At 41.5% G+C, this 24938-nt stretch overlaps 1 protein-coding gene across 1 annotated transcript in view; it reads left to right on the top strand.

Annotated features, from left to right (window-relative positions):
* Positions 1-433, top strand: part of LOC147882190 (uncharacterized) — a 2310-nt gene extending 1877 nt beyond the window's left edge. Inside the window, exon 3 of the mRNA XM_087401780.1 lies at positions 1-433. This exon is cut by the window's left edge and continues 139 nt beyond it. The gene's annotated coding sequence lies outside the window, so the exon portion shown is untranslated.
* Positions 434-24938: the final 24505 nt, after the last annotated feature.

Below are 24938 nucleotides of genomic sequence, written 5' to 3'. Positions count from 1 at the left end.
TTCTTTTTCTAGGGAGCTTAGTTTTTGACACCGGAATAAGTCACTTTGGATATGTTTTGTGAAGTATGTATATTGGTCGAGCTAGAGTGTGCTTGCTAAATGGGTCAACATGGAATGCTCGTGGAGCCTATCTTAGTTTTCTCTTTGAGTCCTTGTAAACTTGTGGGGAGGATTATATTGAAGGCCAAGAGAACTCGAACATCTCTAAGCAAATGTAACGCATTCTTAAGAGGCCTTTAACGTTCAAACCAAGTGTGATTATGGTCAAAATTCAAATCTACCTAGAGGTGGTCTTTTAAAAAAAATCATTATAGTTCCTAACCTAGTGCTTTAATGATGTATCTTTTTAGCTTGGATTTGGATCTGTTAGGCTTTCCATCTTTTCTAAGTATGTAGCTTAGCCACTAGTGTGTCCCAAAGATCACAGGGAACTAAAGTGTGCTGGTTTTGTCGCTAAGTGACAGTGACCTCATAAATATCAAGATTGAAGATTCAAGTGTGTTGTTTCTTTGTCTTTTTAGACTTTGCATTGCAATAAATGCAACTAATTAGATGTGGATGATAAATTGATCTATGTAGGTAAAAAGATCAAAGCATTGCATATCTTTTTGTATTTTATTAGTGTCTAGTTTATTATCTTATTCAAGTTTTACTTAATGTCTTATGCCTATGGACAAGGGTCATACAAGGAATTCTTAGTGCTCAGTTGTTTCAACCCACTAAGTCTTAAGGTTGTGTATAGGCCATCAATCCGAAGGTTCCCTTGCCTGAACATGTTGTTATGTGAAATGCTCCTTTGAGTACAACAAATTGTAAGTGTTAAAAGTGGGTCTCCATAGTGGGAGAGTACATAGTCAAAATAATTGTGAGGTTGTTGTGTGGGCCTCATTAGGACAAGAAAGCATGCTAATTTGTTTTTATGAGTCTCTATTTAAGTGTGAATCTTTGAAAAGATTTAAGTGTGAATCTTTGAAAAGTGCTTAGCATTTGATAGCTCATTATCAAGTTACTACTTTATAGCTGTTATGTAAATACTTCTATTCAATTGTCTAGAGGTTTTAATTGATATATTGTTTACCAGCCATTGGAGAGCAAAATCAGGTGTATAGGATAGCTTTGTAAAAGTTTAGTTCAAGTACAAGTTTTACATTAAGTACAATTGGACTTTATAAACCAAGTGTGTTTTCAAGGAGTAAAATTAAATCCAAAACTATCAAGTTTGCAAGATAAAAGCCACACATATAATTGTTCTCTTGTTTTGCAAAAGTTTAATGCAATTACAAGCTTTACATTAAGTACACTCGGGATTTATAAACCACACAATGCATTTTCAAGGTGCTTGGAAATTTTAGTCTCTTTGTAATCAATGCACATAGATTTATAGATTATGGAATTAATTTCTCACTCAATAAATTCTAGTTAAGGCGATGCACCAAAAATTAGATGATGACAAAATCATGAAGAGGAAAACATAAATTGGGCTCCTAGGTGCAATGCTTTGATATGTACATGGAAAACCTTGAGAAGTGATAAGAATTAAATTAGCTTCATTGATGTGAGAATAGTATAATACAAATACTCTCAAACTTACCAAACACTTCTAGATAATTGGATCAATTGTTTCTTCAAAACATGACCTAAAAGGAGAACTAAGTTAAGTTCATCTCAACAAACCAACCCTTATATTATACATTAACTATTTTGGGAAATGCACTTTTGTTATGCTAGATGTACCTACATACATAAGTGGGTCTGTCCCTTTGATAGCCCCACGGTTGCAACCATGGCTATGGAATTAGCATAGTGGAATCGTGGCACATCTATGGAGGGGCAACCCACATGTGGAAGTGGCCATTAGGGGAACGTTGGAGGCCCACATATATCCTTGTGTGCCCCTCTTTATTTTTGTATGAGAGCCCCTACACCCATGTTTGTCTTTTGATTTTTCCTATTGGGGGAGCTTTCCCTTCAACACTTATGGCAACCACATGATCTTGAACCCATCTTTGCATGCAAAGCATATTTGTATTTTCTGTTGTTGATGATTTACTGTGGCAATTTGAGTAGATGTTTGTTTCATTGATCGGGGTGCTTCTATCTCTTTACCCTCGTGAGTGTGCCTTTTCATATCCTAAGCACGTAAAAGATATGCTTGTAGCAAGGAATTTGAGACTACGATGGCCACTGATAGGTCGTCGTCTTTTTTGTCTTCTATGGCTTGCTATCTAGGATGGACAAGCAAAGTTTTCATTCTATGGTAGTTAGAAGCAGCTATCTTGAGAGAATACAACCTCATTAGGAATAATGACACTCGATTTCAAGCAGTTGCAACAATAGAGAGCATTGCAGCTTTGACAATGAAGGTGGGGTTGTTAAAAGCTTGATGATGTCAGGGAAAAGGCCTTGCAAGGGGCCGAGAGGTGCATTTTCAAATTATAAACATGGTGGCTGAACATATCACTACTCTGATTTGAATGCCTCTCTTTTGCTTAGCACCTCAAATAGACATTTTCCAAACACTCAAGGAATCTTGCAAATGCAATCGAAGGTACAATGTCTCCTCTGCACGCATCCTCAAAAGATCCACGCATGTAACAGGGATATTGGTCTCGTGGTGTCTCAAGCGTTTGACGATGGTGCATACACACAAATTATCGGAGCAAGGTTCATAGTCCGATGTTTTGGGGGAACTACCAGAGCCTTTGGGAGTGCTTATTGGCATAAACATTAAGGTATTTGGATTCACGTACCTCATCAGGTTTGTAGTCATGGACTTCACTCGATAGATGGGATATGAAGCTATCCTAGGCAGACCCTTCTTGTGAATGTTCGGACTCGTGCACGACTAGTGTAATGATCACATCTACTTGTGGCACGAGGAGCAAACCATGAGAGTGGAGTTGCAGACCTACAAGGCCCACCCATTGTCAAGACACCTCTTTGCCATCGCAGAATCCAACACCACCGCCTGAACCACCTCCATGAAGCTATTCCAACCCTGTGACAAGGAAGATGATGAGGAGTCTAATGACTTCTTGTATGCACCTCTCCCCGAGCCAGAATTCTCGCAAAACTAGATGCACATCTTAGCCAATATAGATGTCCCAAAGAGGAGACGGTTTCAGATCACCACCCCAGAGCTTGAGGGTCTGACCCTGGTGGTTCCCCTAAGAATGTTTAACATGCTTAAACCCCAATAGGTGAGCAAGGGAATTGTGAGGGTAAAATGTGATCTCCACTGGCTATCATACATGGGTGCCACGACTGCTCACTAGGTTTTCTCCTCTAATTGGGAAACTGGGGTGAGTAAGATAACTTCCCTCGTTGGCTCTATAAGCGCAATGGAAGAGCCCCCTTTAGGTCCCAAACCTTCTGTATCCAAAAGCATGGCTAAGGCCAAAAGGACCATGGCTTTGACAGAAATAAAGGGAGACTGAAGAAAAAGAGGACCTATGGCAGGTACCAGGCCATTACAAGGCCTACACGATTGAGGATCGTAAGATCTTATACCAACATGCCAAAAGGTCTCAGGAAGATGGATGCTCCCAAGGGTATGACGGGCCAGCCCTGATCAAGGAGGTAAACCTAGCCCCAGAAGGGCAAGACCCCCAACCCATATTCATCGCTCGCCAATGATCTCACCCCCAAAGAGGAGAATGCCTTAATAGCTCTCCTACAAGAGTACAAGGATTGCATGGGCTGGAAGTACACCCACATGAAAGGGATGCTTGCCATAGTAGTGCAGCACACTATTCCCATGCTAGACGATGCTAGGCTGGTACGTCAATGCCCCTACCCTATGAATCCTGAATACACGCTCATAGTGAGGGAAGAAATCCAAAAACTCATAGATGCAGGATTCATCTATGAGATTGAACATACGGACAAGGTATTGCCCATTGTAATAGTCCTAAAGAAAAATAAAAAAATTAGAGTATGCGTGGATTTGAAAAAGGTTAATGCTGCCACTAGACATGATGACTACCCTCTGCCATTCACGGAACATGTTCTGGAAAGGGCAGCCAGAAAGGAAGCTTATAGCTTCCTAGACGGATTTTTGGGTTACAACCAAGTATCGATTACCCCGTAAGATCAACATAAAACTGCTTTCACAATTGAGTGGGGTGTGTATGCAGCTAGGGTGATGATATTCGGATTAACCAATGCCCCTGCCACCTTCTAGTCGGATGATGATCACAGTATTCAAAGAGTATCTGAGAGACTTTGTGGAAGTCTTCTTGGATGACATCTGCGTGAACTTGATGTGCGGTGACCACCTGAAGTACCTCAAGCTCATCCTCGAGAAGTGCTGCCTATACCGCATATCCCTCAATCCTCTGAAGTGCTAGTTCTGGGTCAAACATGGTGTCATTCTTGGCCACATAGTGTCCTAGAATGGAACCTCTACAGACCACAATAAAATCAAACTCATTTTGGAGTTGCCACCCCCCACCAATGCCAAGGGAGTCCAACGATTTATTGGCCACACGGGCTATTACAAGAGATTCATCTTGTTCTACGTGAACATAGCCCGCCCGTTATACAAACTGCTAGTATCCTTTTAGTGGATTGAGGAATGCCAGAAATTCTTCAAAACCCTCAAACTAGATCTAGCAACTACATCGGTGTTGAGGTCACCCGATTGGAATTTAATATTCCACATCCATATCGATGCCTCCAACTTTGCCATTGGGTGTGTGTTAGCCCAACTCGAGGAGCACAATTTGGATTACCCGGTATACTTTGCAAGCTGCTAGTTAAACGAGGCCGAGGTTAACTACACCACAACCGAGAGAGAAGGTCTGGCCATGGTCTATGCAGTCAAGAAGTTCAGGCACTACTTGGTTAGCTAACAAGTTTGTCTTCTTCGTGGACCACCAAGCATTGTTATACTTAGTCAACAAGCCCTGCATGACTGGACGCATCACTAGGTGGATCTTAATCATTTTAGAGTTCGACTTCACAGTCGCTATACGTAAAGGGAAAACCCACGTCTTGGCCAACCACCTGTCGAGAATCCCAAACGATGGCAAAGCCCCAACAGGAGTAGAACATGATCTCCCAAACGCTTCCCTCTTCATCCTCAACATCATCCCCGAATGGGTTGCCAAAATCGGCCACCACTTGGCAAATGGATTATCCCTGGGCCAACAAGCCCTTAAGAAGGATAGAGCTCGCAAACTTATTAAGGACGCTACGCCATATCAACTGATAGCAGGCCAACTATAATGCAAGGGCAAGGATGGCATCCTGCAAAGATGTGTGTGCGAATACGAATACATTGATGTGCTTCAAGAAGCCCACTCAGGAATCGCAGTTGGTCATTTTACCGCTGATGTTATAGCACGTAAAGTGCTGCAAGCTAGTCTTTGGTGGTCGACACTCTTCGGAGATGCAACCGAATTCATCAAATGATGCGACCCCTGCCAGCGTATCCAAATACCACACAAGGCAAAATGATGCCCTTCATCCAAATCCTAACCAATCAACCCTTTGAGAAATGGGGCATTGATTTTATTGGACCCATAAGCCCAGCAACTAAGGGAATCGGGGCTAGATACATCATCTTAGCTACTGATTACTTCACCAAGTGGATTGGAGGGAGAGCCACAATGAAGGTCGATGCGAGATCCACTGCCAAATTCTTATATGAACAAGTCACCACGCGGTGTGTATGTCCATTAGAGTTAGTCAACAACCGAGGAACTCACTTCCTCAATGAAACGATAGCAATTCTGACTAGTGAGTTTATGATCATACATATGAATTCAATGCCATACTACCCTAGGGAAATTGGCTTGGCCGAGGGCTCCAATAAAACGTGCTGTAAGATCATCACCTGTACAGTAGAAGCCAATTGCACCGACTGGGATTATAAGCTCATAGTGGCCATGCATTGTACCCCCTTCAGCCTAGCCTTCGATGTGGACGCGGTGATGCCAATGGAGTATGTAGTGCCTAGCCCTCATCTTACCATTAAGAAAATACTTATAGAGAATGCGTTAGTAGAATAACTAGTTGACCTCAAAAGGTTAGAAGTGAGAGTGCTCTCAATGGAAGCAAGAATGGAAGAGGGAGAGAGAGAAACAGAGAGCCACACAAGATTTGGTGGGTGCAGAACACCCTAATTTTTCACTCATTTATATATGTGTTTGAGTATTGTACATAACCAAGGTAAAGGCACAGTGACCTTTAAAACCCCCACAACCTCCCACTTAAAGGAGAATGTGCCTTTAAGGAAGAACAACTAGGGAACATACCATACAATGCCCATCAATACATGACAATACTCAAATCGCTGACTAGGTAGACATTCATCAGCATATTTGCAGGGTTATCATCTGTATAAAGCTTGACAAGCTCTATGCGCTTGTCCTTAAGTACCTCCCTGATGAAATGGTACCTGACCTCAATGTGTTTGGTCTTTGCATGAAAGACCGGATTCGGTGCTAGCTGAATAGCACTCATAGAATCACTATGCAATGTCGGTACACCTGTATGAATCCCCAAATCTCCCACTAGCCAATCAAGCCATATAGCCTCCTTGCAACCCTTTAAGGTTTCAACATACTCAGCCTCTGTGGTAGACAAAGCAACGCACTTTTGTGCACGAGACATCCATGACACTGCACCACCTACAAAGGTGAACACATAACCAGAAGTGGATCTCCTACTATCCACATGCCATGCATAGTCTGAATCTGTGTACGCAAGTACACGCATGTCTCCTCTACCAAAGCAGATGCACATCTCCTTGGTAACCTTCATGTACCTCATGATGCACTTAACTGCCTCCCAATGCCTTTTGCATGGATTAGCCATATACCGGCCAACAACTCCCACTGCAAATGCAATGTTTGGTCTTCTTCATAAGTGAACTCATCTATGATTGCATAGCATACTCCCACTTGCATTAATCCTCGTGCATCATAGCCTCTTTGTAGAAATAAAATTCCCCAAATCAATAAGCATCACATAGTCTACCATTGGCACAAACCTATCAGGCGGTCTAGACACTCTAGATGATCTTCTCAAGGGCATTTCAGCTTGCTGTCCCACCTGTATATCAGCCACATTTGGCTCATCATTTCCACCAATAGATGATCCATCATCTACCCTTGATTGTATACCTGGTGGTACCATTTCTTGCACATTTGGTGCATGGACAACTTGCTGTCTATCAACATATGCAGGTGAATTCACATCTTGGAAAGTGATTCTCCTCATTTCCACATCCCTCATGGGTGCCTTATGCATCTTATTCTCATTGAAGACTACATCATGGCTACATATGATCTTCTTTGCTTCTGGATCCCAGAGATGATAGCCCATCTCTGCACTTTCACCATAACCCAGAAAGATGCATTTCCTAGACTTAGGATCTAGCTTCTTTCGAAGCTCTTTTAGCACATGTGCATATGCCTCACACCCAAATATACGCAAATGAGAGTAAGAGGGCTTCTTGCCACTCCATGCCTCTTCAGAAATACCACCATCCAAACTCTTACTAGGTGATCTATTGATCACATGCATTGCAGTCTTCATTGCCTCAGCCCAAAAACCACCAGAAAGACTTGCATTGGAAAGCATGCATTGCAATCTTTCTTGAATGGTACGGTTCATCTTTTCTGCAACTAGATTTTACTTTGGAGTACGAGGGGATGTGAGCTCCCTCTTAATCTCGCATGTATCATAGAAATGCTTTAAGTCATGAGAGAGATACTCTCCACCATTGTCAGTCCGTAGGCATTTCACCATTCTACCTGAATGATTCTCAACCAAGGCCAGCCATTTCTAAATACCTGGAACACATCACTCTTCCGAGCTATGGCCGGACCACATACGTCTAAATGCACCAAATCAAGATTTTTAAACTCTTTCTTTTATGGGCTGATTTAGTCTGCTTCCTATAGAGACAGTGCTCACAAAATTCAAAATCAGAGAAACTCAAATGCGGTACATAACCCAAACGGCATAAGAGTTTCATTCCATTCTGGCTCATGTGCCCCTACCTGCAATGCCACAAAGAAGTACTTGGTTGCTCGGTTATTGCAACAATATGATCAAACACCCCTGATACATGTAAGGGATACAAAGTCCCACACTTGGCACCCCTAGCCAAAAGCATAGACCCCTTCTGAATTTTCCAACTCCCAAAACCAAAAATGGTCTGAAAACTAGTATCATCTGGCTAACCCGTTGAAATGAGACTCTTGGTCAGCTTAGGCATATCTCTCACATTTTTCAAAACAAATGCAGGCCCATTTGCAAAAGAAAACTTTATGTCACCTACTCCCACTATGTCACATGCATAGTCATTTCCAAGATGCACACAACCTGTCTTTCCACTGTCATAAGTGGAGAACCATTCCCTATGGGAAGTAACATGGAATAAAGCACCAGAATCCAAAATCCAATCTTGGGAATATGCATCATCTGAAGTGGTAAGCAACTCTGCAAATAAACTAGACATGAAGAGAATATCATTGTCACTGTCATGTGTGACTGCATTGATCTCCTCGATCTTCACTTTTCCTTTGTCCTCCCTTGGACTCTCTTCCTTCTGATTTGCACCCCAATTTGCATTCTTTTCCTTATCCTTTTGCTCTCTTTTCAGCTCGTAGCAATCCTTTTTCATATAGCCCTTCTTGCCATAGTGGTAACACTTAATGTTCTGTGCCCTAGATTTGCTACGAGACTTTCCTCTTTCTTGGGACTTCCCCCTGAACTGTGATCTACCCCTTTGCACATTTAAGGCTGTATCTTGCTTGTTGCAGTCCATAGACTTCCGTCTAATCTCCTTGGCCAACAAGCTACCCACAACATCATCAAACTTCAGTACTCCACCAGGTGCAGAGTTACTGATAGTTGTATGGAAGGTATCCCATGAGGATGGCAATGAACATAAGAGAAATATTGCCTTAGTCTCTGCATCAAAATTCATCTTCTGAGCCTGAAGCTGGTTGAAAATAATATTGAATTCATTCAAGTGAGAAGCAATGGAGACCCCTTCCTTCATCTGTAGCTCAAACAAACTCTTCATGAGGTAAACTTTATTAGAGGCAGTTTCCTTCTCATAAGTGGCACACAATTTCTTCCACAAATCTTCCATAGTCTGCTCATTTACTACTGTGAAATAAACTAACTCTACAAGATGAAGTCTAATAGTAGACCTTGCTAATGCATCCAACTCATTCCAATCCTCCTCAAACATATCTGCAGGCTTAGCTTCAATACCTGCCAAGGGTTTAATTTGCTTCTTTTGAATAAGCACATCCCTTATCTATTCTTTCCACAAAGAAAAGTTTGTCCCATCAAACTTTTTAATGCTGAAAAACTCCTTTTCAGACATGGAAGAGGATGCCATAATGCAAATAAAGAAAAATCCCAAATGCTAGTGCCTGCAAGAGAGAATCACACTAGATACTAGGTGCACCCAATATGCCTGCTTTAATGAAGGATAGTGTCACCAAAACTCAAGGCTCAAAGAATCAAAAAATGCATCTAACTCATGTGCATATAATATGCATCCATATGAGCAAATCTGGCCCAAAAGAAAATGCCAATTGCAATGGCAATCTAAAATACCAATAAGTGCCAAATGGCTCAAGCATAAACATCGTCCATGGGCATATGCATTACCAATATCTCATCCAAGAGAGCATAACACTATTAGTGCATCACCTGCAATGTGTCAAAGCTGTCCCTTAGCATAAAATAGCATCCATGTGCAAAGTATCCATAAAAAATAGCATCCCACAAGGCAATCTGGGCCTATCAGCACATCCAATAAGATCACAATGCATCCAAATGGCCTATAAATCATCCACTGCAACCCAATGCACACCACGAATGAGCGCACATGGCTCAAACTGCAACCAGAGTGATCTGCATAAGGTATGCTCAAGAAATCATGGTCCCATGGCAATGACTGCTACTGAAAATAGAACCTAAGATGCCTTAAAACATGGGTGCCATTGCATAATCGGACTCAGCAAGAAAATCTGCAAATCTCTCTCTTCTACTGGAACTCTAAAATCCCAACCGATGAGTGAGAAATGGGAGTCAACACTTATCCATTGCCATGTGGCATAAATCTAAGGTTTCAAAACCTTAGAATGAAAAATGCATAACAGAGAGACGAAACCAATACACAGAGATCTATAACTCTGAAAATACTCCACCAAATCATGTAAGAACTAACAGGTAGGGGTTTTTAGGCGTTCGAAACGCAATGGGGTAGACAGTTTTGGAAACCGTGGTCCAAATCACTGGATCCAACACACAGACTGAAAAACGTTTTTGGAAACAGAACTATTCGTAAACTCCACCGGAGTGTGAATGATGAGCAACATAGAAGTTTTAAGACCTCAGATCTGCAAATGGTTGCTCCAAACTTGAGTTCTAACACCCACACAGAAAAACGCCGAAACTGACATAGTGAGTCAAAAATCCAATGAAATGATTCCAAATTCAAGAATGAAGGTGTTTCCAAGTTCCTAAAGTGAAATGGACACCAAAAGCAAGCAATAATTGCCTCTACAAGTCAAGATGGAGTCTCAGTCATCGAATAGAACAGGGAAAAGCTTTAAAAATGACTTTTTCTTTGAAAATACTTAACAGGCTCTCAAAACCACTTCCAAAACCAAAGTGACTTTCCAAAGGTTCCTTCAAGGTCTCTGTGCACTCGGATGCAAGTAAAATCACCCATAAAGCTTCCCATAGAGATTCTTCTTCCTCCCACAGAGCTGCTGAACTTCTAGGCATCCACACACGCTCAGCTAGATCACCCGAGCTTTGATACCAATTGAGAGTGCTCTCAATGGAAGCAAGAACAGAAGAGGGAGAGAGAGAAATAGAGAGCCACACAAGTTTTGGTGGGTGCAGAACACCCTAATCTTCTTTTTCATTCATTTATATATGTGTTTGATTATTGTACATAACTGGGGTAAAGGCATAGTGACCTTTAACCCCCCATAAGAAGAGATAAGGTTGTGTGCAACCTACTCTCTTTGGGTAGAAAAGACCCAGCGTAAAAAGTAGTTTGACCGCAACCTCAAGAACAACGACCTAGTAGAGGGAGATTAGGCACTCCTATACAGCATTCGTAATACCAAATGCAAGCTAAAGTATTGAGGTATGGGTCCCTACCGTGTGGTTGAGATCACTCCCCAAGGGTCGTGCCGAATAGCCACCCTTGATGGGACAAAAATGGATGGCTACCTTAACGGGAGCAAATTAAAAAGATACGATGGGCCGCTCACTCTCTCCACCCTTCAAGCCATGCATAGAGAAAAATAATTCAAGGTTGAGGTGGCCAGGATGAAACGCCAGGCCATCGAGGAAGCCATAGCCCATAATGTTAACCTCCGACAGCGTAAGCAAATGACACTACTTAAGGCAATGTATGAATAGACGCAACTAATGGATGAGCTAATAGTAGAGCCAGCTAGGTTGCTTGTTCAACTACAGGTTCCGTGCATGAGCATCAAAGCACTCGTAGATCCAAGAGCGAGCCACAACATCTCTTCTAAGGTATGGGAAAAGCTACAGGTACCCCTAACCCTCACCGTCGCTTCAAAGCTATAAACAGCCAACTCCTACAAACCTTGGGTTTTGTGAATTTAAGTCTAACGGTTGTTTGCCAGGCAATGGAAATATGATTTTGTGTTCTCTCCACAGAAGCTACTGAGATGAACAAATTATATTGGAAAGAACTTGGTGCTACACAGTGAATTGTCAAATCGACTGGCGTGCCTGGACTGCTTCACTCATAAATGGTGGTAGAATGGCGGTAGTCCTATTGTGTGGACCAACTCCTACTCCTTTAGTTCCACCCTCGCCAGTCCACGGCAACAAAGCTACATAAGAGGGCAGACCAGAAGCCCCAGCCACCTCCAACACCCCAACAAAAGTTCCACCCCAAAGGGAGAAGAAAGCTAGCCACAATGGTAAACTAGTGCCATTGCATGCTCCACTTCCATTACCATCCTCCACTCAAGAAATTCATGAACAGCAAGTACAATAGGCTATCCTATGTGCCCAACATAACTTCAATCAAATCCGACACCTAGAGGAAGTCCAAGCAACATAGAAGACCCCAGTCACTTCAGAAATGTCTCTTCTAAAACCATCCGTCATAAGAAGAGGACCACACTACCAGCTCGCGCTTTGAGCCTCAAGCTCCAATCCACCTCATCCATCATCACATCCCCCCAACAGCTCTGTCAGCTCTAAACACTTGGGCGACCAAGGCAAGAAGGTCACCTGGGTCTCAAAGACAAGGGTACAGGCCTTGGAGGTTCCGAAGGTAGCAACACAAGAACTTGTGTCGACCCGAGATGCAGCACCACAAGAACCTACCAACAAACCGAACGTAGCGGACCAACTCCAAGGTACCAAGTATGCACTATTACCATGAATAGTTCGACTCAACACAAATACTGCCAAGGGCCGCCGACCCCTCCCCTGCAAGGTGTTACAGAAGAACCTCCCTCTAATTCTGAAGGTAGACCCTCGAAGGTAATTGCGATCATACCACCTCTGACAGTACCGACTTATGCATGAAAGCAAGGGTCTACGCCAAGGGTGGTCTCACAAGAACCCGCTTCCCCCAAGAAAACAAACCATGCCACAAGAACTAAGCCCAACACCAATGTGCCTCTAGCATCCAAGGTAAAACATAAGCTAGACAATCCAAGGTGAAACACAAGCTAGACACTTACTCTACGAGGCTTTTAACATGCTATGTGATAGCACGTCTGCCCACACTACATTTCTCATAATTATCAAGTCCAGGTCTAGGTGAGTTAGTACGGTAGGCATCTCACCCAATGCACCCGCAACCCACAAGTCACTACCAAACACGCACACACACACACATCCATGGTCAGCGCTAGGTGACTAGGGTCAGTATGTCCATTTTTGCATTTGTTTACCATCTTGCACGTTGGCCTCACAATCAGTCCCACACCACACAAATGCACTCCACTCACTCCCTCTCCCACTCACCTTCACACCCCCCTGTTTTACTTCTCTACAAAGTCAGTATCCTATCGGTCGTCGCTATAGAAGTAACCCGTTGACTATCGCGATCCCGGATCACACCAACCGTCGCCAACATTAGATCACACCGACTGTCACCCTCCCATATCACATTGATCGTGGCCTTTCACACCCCACTGACCATCTTGCCACCGACTTACCCCACCGACCATCGTGATCCCAGATCACACCGACTGTTGTTGCGATCTCGGATCACACCGGCCGTCACCAAGGTCAGATCAAACCGACCATCGAATCCCAGATTCCATCGACTATTGCAATCTTGGATTTCATCTACTGCACCACCATCGACTTATTCCATCGACTGTCGCCATCAACTTACCTTGCCAACCGTCACCATTGACTTAGCCTACAGACTGTTGCCATCAAAAGATCCCACCGGCTATGGGGATGCAATATCTATATAAACAGGCCTTATCCCACCGAGTCATCACCATAGCAGTTTCCCCCAAACTCTTGCAAAATTTCTCCAGAATTCTCACAACCTCCTGCACTCTTCCACTACCATTTGGTAGTACAGCCTGTTTATGTCCTCCAACTCTTCCTTGTCCACCGACTCAACTGCCATCACTCTTTTCGATGGATCCTAAACACAAATTATTCGAATTCAAAATGGAGTTGGGACTCCACCCCCACAGGCACTGGTCCCTCAAATTCCCAAAGCGCCCCTTCTGTGACAATCCGCATGCCTTCTGAGTTTCCCATATAAGATTTACAAGGGGAAGAAGAAGTTCCCAATAGACATGCCACCTAGGAGGGTACAGTAGGAGCTGGTACGCCCTCCTCAAGGTCAAGGAAGCACATGTAAGCTCCAATAGTAGGTGAATATGAGGTTGTGTGCTCCCAGTCGCACTCACCATTGGGAGAAGCTTGGCTCTAGGAATTGGACGCGTGCAACATGCACTCACGCTTCACCTATGAGGGTCAGGACTACACCCTCCATTACCATACAATGGTAGGCTATGTAGCACTGAAGGAGCCAGAGGTGAAGGATGCACTCAGAGTTGCTGGCTTGATCAGAGTGGCAGACCGTCTCCCATGCCACCTAGCCACATAAAGCTACTGGCAAAATTCCTCTAGGCGTACAACAAGAACACCAATGTTGGCATCTTGCAAGATGCAACATGAAATCCCAACCACTACCAAATCAATCAGGACACGGTACGGGTAGCCTTTGGCCTGTCGATTGTCGATGAGAAGTACTCCACGAAGAAGAAGCTAGATGCCCTCTGCCACTATGACTGACAAAAGAGCTAGAGCTGACTCCAGTTCACCGCCACTCACAAGTTCGAGGTGGAAAAACCGGCACAAGCCTTGCAATGGCTCATGCAAGTCAAGCATTCACATAGCATACCCTGAGGAATTAATCGAGGAATAAGGCCAAGAAGCCATTGTCCTCTTTAATTCTACTGCCCCTCCTATCGAAATTCCACCACCACCTCCTTTAGACCCTGCCCAATAGACCTTGCCCAACCCACCCAACAAGCCACCTAACCTCCCCTTCCTCGGACAACACTACCCGAGTATTCTTCTAACACCTCTAACACCATTATTGCACATCACGAGACCTCCCCGTCCATCTCCTCATAGCTCCAATCGACCTTCCTGACGTAGCCTTCAATATGCTGCTCAAAGTAGCCAATTTTGTACAAGAGGCCAAAGAGACAATGCCAATAGGCACTGCAAAGCTGGAGCCCATTCCCATTGCAAATGATGAAGCTCCACCAGCTCCTCCTGCTTTCCTCCTGCTTCATCCCTTGAGGATATCCAATGGCACCCCAACTTGTAGTCATTTTAGGAGCTGCTAGTCAGTGCGCTTATGCATCATTCAAAGCGCCGACTCGAGGGCTCCCACCTCCATCTATACAAAATCCTAGAGGTGTGCCACCTCACACAATTCATCACATAGTCCTTCGACGACTGGCGATGCATGCACCCAAAGTGCACAAGAGGAGGATGCAACCTCGCCCTTGATGCTCCAGTGCCAATGATTGATGTAGATGCCGATTTACAGCCATGATGGCGACTCCCCTTCTTGAAGCTAGAGAAAATTTGGAGATACTACTGCAGTGCCCATGTCGATCACCAAATCCACCCCCTGTATATGCCCATGGAACGACGATGGGCTTGGGCCCAATTCAAAGAACTCCAAAAGTGATGCTAGGTGATGTGCTAGGCTTTTCTTCTAGCCTAGAATTGCCAAGCTCAGTGCAAGAAAATGCTAGCTAGGTGGTGGTCCATTCTAGATTCCTAACTAGCATCTTAGGAGTGCTAACCAAGATGGTACCATACTAACTAGCAATAGCAATAGTGCTAGCTATTACTACTAGGAGTTCTAAATAGCGATGCCAAGAGTGTTAACTAGCATTTTATTACTATCTAGATAGCATGGTAATAATTCTAGCTAGCACTTATAGTAGCTACCACTAGTAGGTGACCTAAATAGCAATACTAGGAGAGCTAACTAGCATTTTATTAGTGTCTAGATAGCACAGTAATAATTCTAGCTAGAATGTTAGGGCTACTAACTATAATGGTAGGATGATAATTATGAGGTTTTTGTGTTTTGTATGGGGTTTTTGGGTCACTAGCTCTTGTCATGTTTTCTTTTCCCTATCCTTGTGAATGTTCAATTTCAATTTAATACAAACATATGGCTTTTTCTTTGAAAAAAAAATGTTGATTAATATGTAAGAAACATTGAGCTAGATAAGTAAATGTGTATTGAGCCACTCTATGAATTCAATGTTATGAAAGCTAACACCCTTGAGCCTTCCTTAAGCGTTATCCATCATCTTGGTAGTATACTCGTATTATAGTGGTTTGCAATCATACACTTTTAAGGAATAAGGCTCTTCCATGGGGCTCATGATGCTTGGGCTCAAATTTAAGAATGTTAAGGTTGACTCAAAGGGGCCTTTGCCTATCTAAGAATACACAATGTTGTTAACCTATAGGTCGTTTCTTTTATAAAGTGACTCTGCATGAAAATAGACTTTAACTCCCTAAAAATCACTAGCTCATCTTTCACTCCATAGTCAATTGGAGCTTGTGCCCCTCTTGAGACATGTCTTGAGACACTATTCTCCAAAACTTTATGGGATGATATATATTCATGGTCTCTTGTAATCTTCACATGAAACATAGGCAACAAGCCTCAAAATTTGACATGCACTAAGGAAGTGGAGTGCTTGTATGTAGTGAAAGAGAAGAAGATAGAGAGGGGTGATGGCTCAAAATTTGGCATGCATCAAGGGAGTGGAGTGCTTGTGTATAGTGTAAGAGAAAAAGATAGAGAAGGAAGAGAGGGGTTATGGAAAAGTATATACATGAGCAAGGCACCTAGGTAGAACTTCTTGCATGCATTTTTTAAAGCAAACCACATGTGATGGTGGTAGATGAGCTATGGAAAAGGGTAGACTTTCTTGCAAGCATTTTAGCAAACCACATGTGACCATAGATGAGCTATCCAAAAGGGTCATATCGGGCAAGTTTCTTGGCCAAATATAGGAAGAAATTGTATAAGGTGCATTGGGTTGGTATTCCCCATGTATGCTTTTGTAGAAGATTGAGATAAAGTACTACTGAAAGCTTACCAAGCTAGTTTTTCTAGATACATAATATTGACAAAACATAGTATTCTTTTATATATTTTCTTTCAAAATTTGAAAATGTTTCACACTATAATTTTTACTGCGGTATACAAATTTTCAATACTAACATAAAAGTCTAACCATGTAGTGCACTCTAACCTCTCCTCCATAGTGCATTCGACAACTTGAGCCTATTTAAAATACTCTCTCTCTCTCTCTCTCTCTCTCTCTCTCTCTCTCTCTCTCTCTCTCTCACACACACACACACACACACACACTTTGTTTTCTAAATGCTTTAATATAAATATAATAGCCAATAAAAGTCAATACCATAGGAGGTAATGTGTGTTGCAAGATCTAGGCATTGAGCTCTACTTATCTTGTGCTCCATACATGGGTTTATTTTGTGCTTTAGCTCTATAAAGTTTCCTAGTTCACAAATTAGGATCGATGTGATTGAAGGGGATTTGAGAGGAAAGGATGGAGGAAAACTCAGATGGGACATCCCATTTTCTCCCTTCCCTCCCTTCAATCGACTGTCATGCTTAGGACATGTTACAAGCAACTCAAGGACGCTGGTTCTTATTTGCACTTTTCCCTCAACCATGATGTCCTATTAGCCTTGTCAGTTCCCCAAATCTGGGTGCCTCTTCATTAGAAACTTCAAATAGAGAGTAGGCCAATAAGCCAAAAGAAAATAATGGTGCACAAATGGGTGCATTTGCAATAGACTAGGTTCTAGGCCCATAAAAATGTACATGAGAATTCATGATGAGGGACAATCACCTTCAAAAATGTCAACTTTGCTACCCTACGTATTTATGTCTCAGTCACCATCAATGAATATCTTCATAATGACTCAATCGATTAGATGAGAAATCACATCTTAGTAGGGTTTCTCCCAAGCCCTTGGTCCCCCAATGGCTTTCTTGAGTCTTGGGTTAGGTTAACTAGGTTAAGAAGGGGCTAAAGTTAAAAAGGTATGCTTCATGAGAAGGGTACTACAATTTTGTTTTTGAAAAAATAGAAATTGCAATCAATTTCCTCCATTAGGGACTTTGGACTATAAGGAACCAATGTCTCCATTTAGAGAGTTGGTCCCCTGACTTTATGCTAGATAAAAAAATATTCTTTTAATGTTTGGGTCAAGGCTATCCTTAAAAATGTCCACTCTACTTTGGCTCATTTTGCACAAAGATGTTTGGAATAATTGTAGAGAAGAGACTATTGGAAACGGTGATGGAAAATACAAGGGATGACCAAGATCCAAGCAGGCCATATTTGGTCTCTTTGTGGCATGTCCTAATGCCTAAAAAGGCTTGAAAAATAATCTAGATTTAGACATAGGATCCATTAACAAAAGGGCCATTTTACTACAAGAGGCAACAAGGGTCAATAGGAGTTATGGGATCAAGTTAGGGCCCATGCATGCTCTTTGGTTTATTTGGATAGCCAAAAATGACTTACAATTTGACCAGACACAATCTAACTTTAAAGACGATTTTATGTCTTGGATGAATAGGAATAAGGAAGACCTAATCACCAAGTTATTAAAAGGGTGCATGGAAAGTAATTCATATATTTGTCCTTGGCTATCGATGCATTAATGGGACACACCCTGGTTGCAAGTGGCTATATGGATTTTCCTCTTCCAATCATTTGAAGTCTTGGAATTTCACCTTGATGGGTTTGAAAGCATTTGAATGGGGTCACCTCGCGGCTTCTTAGGTGTGATCTTTCGAACTCCTTGCACTCCAATCTTTTGGGTGTTTCCCTCTAATCACTAGGTAGGTAATTGGATTGAGGTCTCTCTCAGCTTGAACTTCTTGAATTTTTGAGTCCTTGGTTTATGGCTTGCCACTGCTTAGGGCTTTTCCTTGCCTCTAGTCATGCATTCTTGCATGCCTTGAACCCATGGTGTGGATAAAGGCACATTTTTGAAGCCAATTGTGTTTCAATAGAGGCACATGTTTGAAGAAAAAAGAAATGACCAAAATAAGAGCAACAGTTTGCAATTTGAACAATAAAGTCATGCTTTGCTCATAGGCAGAGTCCAAATTCAGAGAAAACTCTCCATTCTTGAGATTCAAAATTGATATTGGGTTAGGCAATTTGCCTCAGGATGAGAACAAGGAGATGTAATTGTTTCCTTGAGATTCATATTCTCATCTATAAGAGCAAAACTAGTGATGGAAAGTTGATGATATGTTTGGAGGAGCATGGACAAAAGAAAGAGAAGCGAGGAATGGATCCACCTAGAAAGGGCATTTGAGGAGCTGCAAATGATGCCGAATGAATGGAAAGTAGTGGAAGCTAGAGTAGTAACAAGGAAACCGGAGGAGTGAGAGATATTGATAGGTCATTACCTTCCATATTCTAGCCCATTTGCCATCTCTTAGCCCTAGATTTCCCTCTACCTCTAGGTCAAGGCATGATACACTTGTGAGCATACCAAATGGCTCTTCATACAACGGTGATGCTCCCAAGGGTACCAACAGATAGTCTCATCTTTTCTTATGTGGCAAACAATCTAGAATATAGAAAGAGTGTGTGGATGTTAATAGAGAGATGCTATAGACTATTGGCAATGAGAATGTAGGCTATTCTTCGACTTTGTTCATTCTATGCAAGTTGGAAAATTTACTCTTGGGTAATAGTTTGCTAAAAAGGCAAAGATCATGTGCCAGAACATCCCCTACTATTCAATATTTGATGCTATGCTTGAGAAGAAGTGGTAGCTTTTTATTCGAAGAAATTAAGGTGCTTGTTCTAGAGGTTGCTGCTTGGGAGATGGCCTTGTTTTTAGTCAAGCCTTCATTTTGTGGAGTCTCTTTTTTATAAGTTCAACACGATTGTATAAATGATGTTGGACACAACATCTAAATGTGAAAAAAGAGAAATCTTGATGATTCAACCATTCCTTGGCCAAAGGCATACATAGTCTATGCTTTTAATTTAGTTCCAAAAGTTGATAGAAAGTGATTCAATACACTTCACTGCTCAAAATGCAAAATATAAAGTTAGACCAGTCTAAATTTGTAGCATATCTACACTCTTTGAGGTATGTCCACTACTATTTTTAAATTTGTATCCACATTTTTGATTATCATGGAAAAATCAGAAGTCAAAATGTCCTTTATGTAGTATTTCTGATCATGGTTAAAGAGATTGTTCCTTGTATTTCTAAAAATATTTCTCACAACATGGTCACAAGCTTTATTGGATAAGTCTATTAGACTCAAAGAGATAAGCTATCATATTATTCATATTTGCTTGTTGATGCATATGATTGGCATGTCAAATTTCATACAAGTAATTATAAATCACATAATTTTGTTTGTGAGATTTTAGAATTGTAAGGAAGGGTAGAAATACTCGAAGAGTCTACCTTAAGAAGATTCAAATTTTGCAAATGATTCCAAAAGTCATTAACAAAGTTACAGTGTGAATTCACGTGTGTCTATACTCAAATAAAAAATGAATCAAATCAAATTTCATTTTAGATCAGTAATGAAATAGATCATATTTTAGTTGAGCTGGATTAGATGTCAAAAAAGCCCAATAATAAATCACATCAGATTTCAATTTCAAAAAATGATAAGCCAATTTCAAATGAATCAGCAACAACTATTGTCAATTATCCAACATAGCATATCCAATTTCATAAACAACTTGTTCAGTAAGAAGATGAATCATCAAATGTGGACAAAAATTCAAACAAGGTTTGCCTTCCTAAAGACGATTAGATTTTTGAATCATATGATACTTGTGCATGCTGTACACTTGCACCTACTTTTGCTATTGAGGTGATGTGGAAGTATGAAGATAATATCCAACTATAGTTTTTGAAGTACCAAAATTCATACACCCTGACAACAAGCAAGGTTTATGATTGATTTATAATTAGGTTAAAAATAATAAACTATAAGCAAGTCAAAGTAATGAAGCTAGTATTTCTCTTGATATTTATGCCTCTATTTAAGAACATTGTCTTTCCTATGTGATAGTGATGATGTTGAGGAGTTTACTACAAATTCATGTTTGAGCCTTGATTTTTTGGATCAACTACCCAAATCAAAAGTAAATCAAAATTTATTATAATACGATAATATTCAAATCATGATGTTTCAGATGTTGATGTCCATGGTATCGATGTTTAAATAGATGAATTTTCATCATGCCTAATGGTATATCCATTTATCAACGTTATGGGGACATACTGGCTTAACTTTATTTTATTCCTATTGGTTTTGGCCCATGGAGGCTAATTAACCTATGATTGTGCATGGATTATTTTAATTTTATGCATATGTTAATCTTTTGAGCCAATGTCTAAGAAAGGTGCACATTATATGTGAAATTCAAGAAGGGAATTGAACCCATACTCTTGTGTTTCACACACGTGAGCTCTATCACCAAGCTATAGAGTATGTATAGCTACTCTAAAGATAACTATAATATTATAAATGGTCCCTCCCCCCCTCCCCCTTTTGCATATCCCTTTCTCTTTAATGCCCTCTTGATAAGTCGTCCCTCTCCCCCCTCCCCAATCTCACGTTTCTTCCTCTTTAATGCTGCCTACGCTCCATTATTCTTCAATTGAAACTCCTCCCCTCCCCCTTTATACCTTAGCTTAACCATGGCCTTGCCCTCTTCCTTTTCACCCCTCTTCTTCTCTCCACAACAACTAATTAATAGGAATTTCCCATTTTTCAATGTCAAGGGGGACATACTTTGTTGGTTATGAGGAAAATGTGAAGATAATGTGTATGTAGATCAAAGAATAGATCAATTCCAAAATAGGAAAAAAGGCTCAAAGCATCCATTTTTCTTAAAAGATTAAAGAAAATGTAACAAGCAATAATATCACAAATAATTCAGATTGCGAGGTACAACTAACTTGAGGTCAATTATCCTATGACCAAAATGATGCAAATAAGTTTTCAAAGAAAGAAATTTTGGATGATAAAACTTTAAGATTTAGTTAATCATAAATAAAAAATGTTCTATGATGCTTTTCTTGCATTCAAGGATGACTTCTTTGATGCAAATTGTTGACTATGTTTTCTTCTCACCCCTTGATTGACTAGTTAGCATAGCACTTGGATGGAGACAATGCTAGTTCTTGGATGGAAGACACCCTCTCTTACACTCCCAAGGTTGCTTGGCACACTAACCTACTTGATACATGGGTGCAGAAGCTAGATGTCAAGAACTAACACAAGGGTTTATGTTGGGTCGGTGAAATTTTATGAAGACATCAGATGAGCATGTGTAGACATAATACAAGTTCACACAAGGTACTCAATAAATAGCCAAATAGCAAACCCAATCCTTGTATTAACAAAAGGCCTCAGCCTATTACAGCTACAATCCACACACAATTGGAGACATTGACAGAGGTGCTACACTCACTCTGAGCAAGAAGGCCCTACTTGGACCAAACATAAAACCAACAAGAGGGCAAGCAAAAAAATCATATTCTACAACAAACTCATGACTCAAGTAACCAATACTCTAGACTTAGTCTCAGTGTCAGCAACCACTTTCCAATCTCAGAATTGAGAACTTGCAAAACAATTGTCAGGGATTGGATCCACATGTGGCTAGTATTGGCTTTTCCAAAATTCTTGGGGTCATGCATTGCTCGTCCTATCGATGGTAGCTCCTAGTTCACCCATGCCTGGTTGCTTGAACCTAAGCCAGGTTGAGGCCAACAAAAATCCTGCTATGAATGAGGATATACAATCAAATTATGATTTAGATGCAAGTCTTCATGTAGTTTCAAAATTTTGTGAAGATTCAAGTGCAAAAGCACATTTAGAAAAATCAAATGCAGATACAATAAGAACAAACATAATAATGATAATGTTGATCCTTGATCCTTACAATACTTATTATCATGATGATGGGATGGAAACAATAAAAAATGAGGATGTATGGAAGAACCAAGAGAGCCAAAAGTGCCAAAAGAATTCTCCAACCAATCCCTACTTTATACCAAATGGTTTTCAACACTTGATGGGAGTTCAAGATGTGAATATACAAAAAAAGAATACTCCGGACACTATTAGATAACATATAAAAGTACTGAGAGTGCTCTCAATGAAAGCAAGAACAGAAGAAGGAGAGAGAGAGAGACAGAGAGCCACACGAGTTTTGGTGGGTGTAGAACCACCCTAATCTTCTTTTTCATTCATTTATATATGTGTTTGAGTATTGTACATAACCGGGGTAAAGGCACAGTGACCTTTAACCCCCACAACCTCCCACTTAAAGGACAATGTGCCTTTAAGGGAGAAAAACCAGTGAGCATACTATCCAATGCCCATCAATACACGACAATACTCAAACCGCTGACTAGGTAGACTCTTCGTCAGCATATCTGCAGGGTTATCATCTGTATGAACCTTGACAAGCTTTATGTGCTTGTCCTTAAGTACCTCCCTGATGAAATGGTACCTGACCTCAATGTGTTTGGTCTTCGCATGAAAGATTGGATTCCGTGCTAGGTGAATAGCACTCATGGAATCACTATGCAATGTCGGTACACCTGTATGAATCCCCAAATCTCCCACTAGCCGATCAAGCCATATAGCCTCCTTGCAAACCTCTGTGGCTGTAACATACTCAGCCTCTGTGGTAGACAAAGCAACACACTTCTGTGTGCAAGACATCCATGACATTGCACCACCTGCAAAGGTGAACACATAACCACAAGTGGATCTCCTACTATCCACATGCCTTGCATAGTCTGAATCTGTGTACCCAAGTACACGCATGTCTCCTTTACCAAAGCAGATGCACATCTCCTTGGTACCCTTCATGTACCTCATGATGCACTTAACTGCCTCCCAATGCCTCTTTCCTGGATTAGCCATATACCGACTAACAACTCCCACTGCAAATGCAATGTCTGGTCTAGTAGCTATCATAGCATACATAAGACTCCCAACCGCTGATGCATAAGGAACCTTGGCCATCATGGCCCTTTCCTCATCTGATTTGGGACTATCTGTATGACTCAGTTTCACATATGGAGGCAATGGAGTACTCACTGCCTTCCCCCCCTCCATATTGAAACGCTGCAATACTTTTGTAACATACTCTTTTTGTGAAAGCCAAAGGAGTTTCCTATTCCGATCACGCGTGATGCGCATACCAAGAATATGACCTGCAAATCCCAAATCCTTCATATCAAAGGCCTCATGCAACTTGGCCTTTAATGCATCTAGCTCATAAGTATTCTTGCTAGCCAATAGCATATCATCCACATATAGTGCCAAGATTATCAGGCTATTATCCTTAGCCCTTTTAGTTGTGAGGCAGTGATCAATTTCACTCCTTCTAAAACCCTGGGACTGAATGAAAGCATCAAACTTCTGATACCATTCTCTAGGCGCTTGCTTAAGACCATAGAGAGAGTTTCTTCAGCTTGCAAACTAAATGCTCTTTGCCCTTTTCTTCAAAGCCTTCTGGCTGCACCATGTAAATTTCCTCATGCAAATCCCCATGCAAGAAAGCTATCTTGACATCCATCTGCATAAGCTCCATATCCTCTGATGCCACTAGTCCAAGCATGCATCTAAGTGTGGTCATCTTCACAACCGGAGAGAATATCTCATCAAAGTCCACACCCTTCTCTTGCTTGAACCCTTTAGCGACCAAACGGGCCTTGTACCTAGGCACATCATCACCTGTGACCTTCATTTTGTAGACCCATTTACATGGTAATGCTTTCTTTCCATGTGGCAAAGAAACCAAGTCCCAAGTCTTATTCTTCATAAGTGAACTCATCTCTGATTGCATAGCATACTCCCACTTGCGTTGATCCTTGCGCATCATAGTCTCTTTGTAGCAAGAAGGCTCCCCGCAATTAGTAAGCATCACATAGTCTACCCCTAGAATAAACTTATCAAGCGGTCTAGACACTCTAGAAGATCTTCTCAAGGGCATTTCAGCTTGCTGTCCCACCTGCATATCAGCCACATTTGGCTCATCATTTCTACCAATAGATGATCCATCATCTACCCTTGATTGTATACCTGTGGGAGTACTTGGTGGTACCATTTCTTGCACATTTGGTGCATGGACAACTTGCTGTCTATCAACATATGCAGGTGGATTCACATCCTAGAAAGTGATTCTCCTCATTTCCACATCCCTCATGGGTGCCTTATGCATCTTCTTCTCATTGAAGACTACATCATGGCTGCGTATGATCTTCTTTACTTCTGGATCCCAGAGACGATAGCCCATCTCTCCACTTTCACCATAACC

The sequence above is a fragment of the Dipteris shenzhenensis genome, chromosome 30 (genome assembly GCF_047967505.1).
Source record: "Dipteris shenzhenensis isolate YYH24624 ecotype China chromosome 30, Dip_SZ_1.0, whole genome shotgun sequence".
Classification (NCBI taxonomy): domain Eukaryota; kingdom Viridiplantae; phylum Streptophyta; class Polypodiopsida; order Gleicheniales; family Dipteridaceae; genus Dipteris; species Dipteris shenzhenensis.
This window is presented reverse-complemented; position numbering and strand designations above follow the sequence as displayed.